Source organism: Oryza brachyantha, chromosome 2 (genome assembly GCF_000231095.2).
Source record: "Oryza brachyantha chromosome 2, ObraRS2, whole genome shotgun sequence".
Lineage (NCBI taxonomy): Eukaryota > Viridiplantae > Streptophyta > Magnoliopsida > Poales > Poaceae > Oryza > Oryza brachyantha.
The window spans coordinates 13,026,450-13,035,090 of record NC_023164.2 but is presented as its reverse complement, the minus strand read 5'-3'; positions in this window follow the sequence as shown (position 1 = coordinate 13,035,090).

Genomic DNA, 8,641 nt, shown 5'->3' with positions numbered 1-8,641 from the left:
CATCAAGGACGTCCAAGTAAAGCAAGAGGTCTAGATTAACTCGAGTTCGAGTTTCCTCAGTCTCTCGTACTAGCTTGCAGTAAAACAGACATCCAGGATGCATATGAACTCCATTTTTAATGATCCACATATACATGAAAAGATAATTTTATAATTTATCTAATGGATTTGGTTTGACATTAAAATAACGTAAGAATCAACGGTACTCATCAAAACAAGTTAGCATTCAAAAATTGCCCATGCAATTAAATGTAAATGACACCAGGACCGAGACTATCCTAAAGGCAAAAGGCATGGACAGATGCAATGCATCATGCAGCAGAGAGCCCATATATCTCTTACCGCCCCGCAGCCCACTACTGTTTGTGGACCATAACGCCTATTTGTTTGACCATCATGCCTTATGCTTGTGTCTGCCATGTTGTAAAATTAAGTAAAAAAATGTTGATAGCCACGGTATTTTGATCTGGTATAGACTTTTACTCCCATATCTAAAAGACTTTATTTTTAACATATTTCACATATACATATATAAAGCTACAAAGACTAAAATATCTCTTTTTTTTCAAACCCCATGCATTTGTTCTATATTTTTCCAAATCCTTAATGCATATGTCCTATACTTTATGAAATCCCAATGTATTCGTATCCTACTCTACGAAACTCTAGTGCAATAATTACTTAAAATGATGTCTTTACAAGGAAAAAAAAGCTAAAAATGAATTTTTTTTTTAGATGGAGGTAGTAGACTTTATTTCTGAGCAATTATTGCATTGGATTTTAGTAAAGCAGAAGACAAACGTATTGAGATTTAAAAAGTTAAGAGACAAATACATTGGGATTTGAAAAGGTGAAAGGTATTCTAGATTTCTAGTTATTTTAGTTTTGTATAAGTATATATGAAAATGTGTGGAACCCCGATCTCAGGTATCGGGATTACCTCGTGCTTAATTATACTATTCCCTGAATCATGTAGATGGTACACATGATATCGAGTCATAGCATCAGTAGTTCATACAACAGTGCCTCACAGGACTTATTACAACCAGGCACTTGGCCAGATAAAGAGTCTGAAGCTAAAGGACAATAATTAAACAGAAGCGATAAAAGTAGCAGCATCTAAGCGGCGATACACCACAGGCGACAACTGGAAGGCAAGGCACCACTACGCGTCTTCTCCTTTAGGGAGGTCCTCGAAGCACTCGTAAGGGTCTGCAACTGAGTCTTCCTCAAACACTGATAGTGAGCAAAACAGGGGTTAGTATGGAGTACTCAACAAGTCACCACGGAAATATGCACATGCATGGTTATAATAAGGAGGCTTATAGGGTTCTTTTGCATAAAAGCAGTTTTCACAAATAGTTTTCACAAGACCTATTTTTTAGCATCAATTTCTATACCATGAGTATAATTAAATAGTCATGAAGGTTCTGTCAGCCATCCACTGATGGTTTTCCCTCATGGCATCCATGCCATCTTCTAGGTAATTCAACCACTTGCAACTCAAGGAGTGAATCACCTAGACACACATATAACATTTTCATTTTCATCCCATACTCATCTTTTGGGTTTTATGAGTCTAGCCATGTGTATGCCATGTCCCGGTGCTCATATCCGAGAGCGCGGCTATTCAAATAGATTTAAACACACTGCAGTGGTTGTACACTTTCCCCGTGCTCCACGACTACCCAACACATGAGCTTCGTCCCAACACATGAGACAGTCATGGCAAAGCTTTTCGATAACCTTACTTTGGCAGTGCCCGCTCCATGAACTTTAGTCCCCATTGCACTCTAGACGTCCTTTACTAGTAGTGAGGGGAGTTCTGGTGTTCCCAAGGGAGGAGTAAACCAATAACCACAACACAACACATCGCAACTCACTGGGACTGACCTACCCGGTCATCCCCTGTGCAATAGGCTTCCTGCCTACTTGCACACTCATAAGAACCATCACGGCTTGAGCACCGCCTCCGCTTGATTATTTACTAAGCTAGGTCTATATCCATTCGAGAAATACGGTTGTACGGTGGTCGTTTCATGTATAGTTGCATGGCTCGGTCCTTAACTGATCAGGGCGGGCTAACCATTTCCTAGAACCACCCATATTCTCACCATTCCACTCGATCGAAAACAGTTTTTATCTTAACAACTCATTCACAACCTAGTCGGGTGGCGCTCATGTCTCCATCCGCCATCATGCAATTACTCCCACTGAGTAATGTCTCAACATCATCATAAATATTTCAAAAGTGTAATATTGAATAAAATGCAGCTAATAGCATGGCTAAGCAATGTCATCAATTGACTAGATTATAATTGCAACATGAGGCGACAATGGTTTTATGGTAATCAAACATATGACATGTTGTATCTAATTAAAGTGTGTCTCCACTTGTTCTGTATGCAATTTTAAGTAAAGAAAACATTTTCGCAATATAGGTACAACATGTTCAATGGGGGTGATGACTTGCCTTGCTCGAAGTCCTGCGAATTTGGCCCCTCGCCCGATTCGTTCGCGGCTACGAAATCTGATAAAACGGTGGGTTGATAGTCATGACATAAATATAGGTCTCAGGGTGGTCAAGTGAATAATGAGAATTTTTCAGCTGGCCGAAGTATCTCGCAAGTCCAGAATTAATGTGGCCGAGAAATTATGGATACGGTTTTGGTCCCGGAGGCGAAAGATTTAAACTAGTTTAGCTCTAAGCTTCACGGAAAAAAATTGCTAGATTGATTGGAACTAAAACAAGGGTTAAAAGGGAGGAAATTCCTAATTTAATTCAAGGAGTAGCTAATTTCCAGGAATAATATTTTTAGAAGAGAGAAAGTAATTAGCTGGATTTTTCTATACTCAAAGCAGTGGCTAACGTACTACTGCAGTTTGGTTTGTAGGGAGACAAAGCAGACTTGCTAATTTTTATGGTTGCACATGGAGCGGGAACAGTAAGGCGAGCAACAGCCCAGCTGGCCCACCCCGGCTGGCTTACCAGCCCACGGGCAGGAGGACAGAGAAGGAGATACAGAGGGGAGGAGGCGTTCGGGAGAATAGAGAAGGGGAAAAAAAAATACTGACCGGTGGCGGCGCAGCTGGCTTGGCGATGGCCAGCTCCCGGCGGTCGGCGGGGCACAGCAGAGCGGAGCGGAGGGAGAGGCAAGGCGAGGTGAGGGCGCAGCGACGGGAGGTCGCTGCTCTCCCCTTTTTATAGGCGCTCCCGATGGCGAGAGGTGCCGGCCGGGTCCACGGTGGCGTGTGCGAGCTACGGCGTGGAGAGGGCGGTGCAGCGGCGACGCGACGGCGACACGACATGCACGTCGACGGTGCTGCGGTGGCGCGATGGTGGAGTTATTGCGACGTGCGCGGCGCAGCCGGCGCGACGTGCGGCGGCAGCGACGGCAGCGGCTGGCGCGGGGGAGTTAAGGCGTCGTGCGGCGGCAGCGACGTGCGGTAGCAGCAGCTGTGGCGTGGTGGCGTCCATGCAGCGCCGGCGTCTGTGCCTCGGTGTGGAGAGAGAGAGGAAGAAGAAGAACCAGAGAGAGCTGCCGATAGAGAGGAAACGAGAAGAAAGAGAGAAAAGAAAAGAGAAAAAGAAAAGAAAGGAGAGGAAAAAGGAAATCGGTTTGAGTTTGAAATTTTGAATTCAAACCTGAAATTTGGACTCTGGAATTTGTGATATGGGAATTGGTATTTGAATCTGAATTTTGGAAGTTTGTAATTGGACGCTAACATTATAAATTAGGAGACAATGGATTAGGGAAACTTGGATTGGATTAATTTGCTAATATCAAAATGTTTACAATGAAGTATTTTTAAGACGCAGGATATAATAAGCTGGTTGTAGGTGGTAACCGAACTTTATTTACCCACACCGGGCCAGAAAGAGCTTCAGTTACATTTGCCACAAGTAAGGACGGTGCAATAAGCCAATAACCTCACAATTCCAATCAATCATTTGATAGAAAAATAAGTTTATACTAATATTCCACACACAAGTCATATAGCAAGTAGCAAGCTAATTAACAACTACACAAACTGAAGAAAGTCCCTTTGAATGTCGTTGTAGCAAGATATGGGATGCAACTGTTTTCATTCATGTAATGGCGAACTGATGAAAGCATGTAATATGCAACTCCAAATACAGCATGTGCAAAATAGCTTAATTTTGGGAAGAATCAAGATTAGCCACAACTAATCACTAAGAGCATCCCTAGCGGCTCATCTATCCTATCCTCTATCTTAAAAATAAAAGATGAAGACTACAAATTGAGCTCCAACGGAACGGCTATTCTATCATCTATTTTTGTATGTCATCCATATTAGGAGAGATAACATTTATATTTGGATGATCTCTCTTCATCCTCCAAATAGATATAGAGGATGTGATATATGGATGATCTGATGGAGTACAAAGAGATATGAATGATGAAACTGATCTAGATGATCATCCAAATGAAGATATAGATGACCAAATTTAGATGAGCTGTTAGGCTGCAATTTTCACATTTTGGTTCTTTTGAAAAACTTATTTTACAAATAGACCCATAAAAACTTATTGCATACAACGACGGCGCCAAATGAAAATTCGTGTGTTAGGAGAACGGCACCAATGACGTTGGCGTCGTCCTATACAACGATGGCGGTCCATTTGTGCAATAAATTTTTTCAGGGGTCTATTTATAAAATAAGTTTTTCAAAAGGACCAAAATATCAAAATTTCAAAGCTGTTACGGATGCTCTAACAGGGGGGTGATGGTTGGTTTTATTGGAAGTTTAGCTTTTTATATCAGACGGATAGGAGTTTACAATTTTCAGCACTACTCCTCTGCATGATAGGTTACAGTAGTATGGACGGACAATTACTGTGCTTTTAAATTCATTAGAGATTTGAGGAGTACGGAATACTTTTTTACACCAATGAAGAGGACAAAAACTTTAATCTTTAATGTTATCCAAATCTGATAATATTCGATACGTTCGGTGTAAAGTCTTAACTAAATTTTGACTAATTTTGACAGTGTTTTCAAGTATTTGTTTGTTACATTATCAAAATTTGGTGTGGTTGAATTCTGAAGGTAAATCATGTCCAATGAGATGTAGGCTAGCAGCAAAGCGCTGTTGAAATTTCACTCGTGTGTACAATATTCGTGGAATCATGGGCACTGAGAATTTAAACTCTCATGCGTGAACTCATGCGCCCATAACTTCTGACCATTAGTGTTTTCCCTGGTTCATGGAATATTTATTATATCTCTCTATATATAATTTGTATAGTTCATCTATCAGTGTATTCGTAAAAGGATGTCGTAACTATTTTGGTCGTTTTTCCACCGCATCAACAGTAACCTGGATCAACCAGCAGAACCTATAGAACTACTCCATCCGTTTTAAATATAAGCATTTTTTGTTTGTTTAGTATGGATTAAAATTGATGAGAAAAAAGACTATAGGACTACTTAATAAATGATGAATGTACGATGGTGGAAGGGTGCGTTGGGATAACATTAAAAAAATAGAAAGAATTGATATTATAAGTAGTCCTATAAATATATGAAAAGTGCTAGAAATGCTTATCCCGTTGACATCATGGTGTTATGCAGCCAAGCGTTTGCTTAGACGCCATTCTTTGGTGATGGATCTTCTCATTTGCTGTGAGCATGTTTCTCAAACCATTAAACCATTAAATGGTGTGTTTTTGAGAAATTATATATAAAAGGTGCGTTAAAAATCATATTGGTCCACTTTCAAGTTTGTAATAACTAATACTTAATCTTTGATTCACAGATTCACTAATAGAATAGATCATTTTGCGTAACATTACAGTAGTACTTCTTTTTCTTCCCTTACTCTCAAACTCACCCTTAGGAATTTTTTTCAAACTAAGTAGCAAAACAAGATAAGCCATTAGCATAATATTAATTAGTATTAATTATTTTAAACATAAAAAATTAATATAAATTTTTAAAACAACTTTTCTATATTTTTTAAGAAAAATATACCATTAGTAGTTCAGAAACTGTGCTCATGAGAAACTATGACCGTTCTCTCTATATGTTCATCTCAAACTTAGTCTTAGTAGACAAAGGGCCTGTTTAGGGAGCTTATAAATTCTAAGAAGCAGCTGTTTGGTACCCAGCTTCTAAGAATGTGGAAAAGCTCTGAAACTTAAGCTTCTCCAGATTCTGGATTCTTAGTTCATTTTTCAGAATCTGTAACTATAAATTCTTAGAGGTTGTGGATCGTTTGGTGGCAGCTTCTAAGAGAAGCAATTTTTGGAAAAAAAACTGTAATTAGGAGAAGCTCCCCCAAACAGGCCCACAGTAAGACCGCGTTTGGCTAGGAGAACAAATTATCTAACCACCCTCGTTTTTCGCCCGTACGCTTCCCGAACCGCTAAACGATGTATTTTTTAAAAAAAATTTCTATACGAAAGTTGTTTTAAAAAATCATATTAATCTATTTTATATTTTTTTTAATAATTAATAAATAATTAATCATGTAGTAATCTATTACTACATATTTTCTCGCCGAATAACTAACCCACCCCACCCCTTCTACCGGACACGGCCTAAGTCATTGAACAACCTACCTATCCGTGTTCAAACCTAGGTGCCACACCTACTTAATTCCTATCTCAGTGCCAAATTATAAAGTATTTTTCTATGTATTTATATGCCATTTTTTAATATTATGGGACGAGGTAACATTTAATAGTTGGAGTTCAAGCATTACCTTTTAAAAGAAAGGCATTATGGTGTTATGACAAAACAAATTCGAATCATCTATATGACTATGGCCGCGTTCGGAATGGAGGTGTAAGTTAACTTATCCTTACCATGGAAAAAATAGTAATAGATTAGTACATGATTAATTAATTATTAAAAAAGTATAAAGTAGATTAATATGATTTTTTAAAACAACTTCCTATAGAATTTTTTTGCAACAAATACACCGTTTAGCAGCTCGGTAAACATGCGCGTGGAAAATGAGAGGATAAGTTAACTTAGAGGGGGCAACGAACGCGACCTATATTCAATCTAGTATCATAGCATGAGTTTCTTCGTCTTTTTTATTTGACATCTACAACTTTTAAGGGTACGATTGACCATTTATTTTATTCAAAAGTTTTATATAATTATTGATTACTCTCGTTTCATAAGTAAGACTTTTTAGCTATGTCTAGATTTATCTATTAATTAAGATATATTATTTGTATGCATGTCTATATTCATTAGTGTCTATTTAAATCTAGTCAATGTTATAAATTCTTTCGTTGTGAAACAGATATACTATTTTATTGTGATTTGATTTATTGCTAAGGAGACTTTAAATATGACTAAATGATTTTGCATATTTCCATAATAAAAACTTAAATAAACTTTAAGTATGACTTATATTAGTTTATATTTCCATAAAAATCATAGATAGGAAGAATGATTAAACAAAAGAATGTTAAAAAATAGAACAATAGGATTTAATCATGTTCCGTACTTCCACGGATGAAGTGGTGATCAGGCAAATTTAACGTAGGGGCGATGGGGTTTGAGCCCTCACTGCTCCAGTTAAAGTATTTAGAGCCTCTATAAAAACCTCTTAAAATTTTATAGCAAATATCAATAGAAAAGGGGGTAAAACTCTATCTAACTTGCTCAAACCTTCTAATTTCGTTGACTAAATCCGTCACCGGTGAGGATGCTCTTATAATTTTCAGTCCTGGTAACGGAAGAAGGCCCTTGCCGGCTTGCCACTGCCCGCGAGCGACAAGTGTCCCTCTCACCATTCCATCGCATTTTCTATCTGATCATCCTACCAGACCTGAGACCACGAATTCGGATCAGGTGTTGTCCTATATTGACTGCAAGTTTAGCAGTAGCCAATCTGAATGGTTCCTAAGAGATCAAACGGCTGGCTCACACCAGACCCGAACGAGCTATTAATGTTGTCTTGTTCCTTTAACCCTCTTTCTTCTTCATGTTAAGGGAACATTTTTTTTAAAACTCATGCATTTTATTTAGTAAACAAAAATACACATGTCATGAGTATCCCTCGACACCGAGGATTAAACTGCATGCACCAGCAGTTTTGCAAAGAGGTCCATTGAAGATGACCAAATTAACCTAAGCTCGAGACTTTTGCAACAAATGATTTTAGAAGATCCAAAAAAAAAGCAATCAGGTTCTTTGCTGCTTCTCCGCCTGGACTAAGATACCTATGGCGATGACGAGTCGTAACAAGTTTAATATGAGTTATACCACTTCATAAATATACAAGGTTGAATTTCAACTTTATACAAGGTTTAATTAAACTTGTATATTTATGAAGTGGTATAACTCATATTAAACTTGTTACGACTCGTCATCGCCATAGGTATCTTAGTCCAGGCGGAGAAGCAGCAAAGGACCTGATTGCTTTTTTTTATCTTCTAAAATCCTTTGTTGCAAAAGTGTTGTGCAAAAGTGTTGAGCTTAGGTTAATTTGGTCATCTTCAATGACCCTCTTTATAAAACTGCTGGTGCATGCAGTTTGATCTTCGATGTCGAGGAATACTCATGATATGTATATTTTTATTTACTAAATAAAATACATAAGTTAAAAAAATAAAATTGTTCACTTAACATGAAGAAAAAAGAGGGTTAAAGGAACA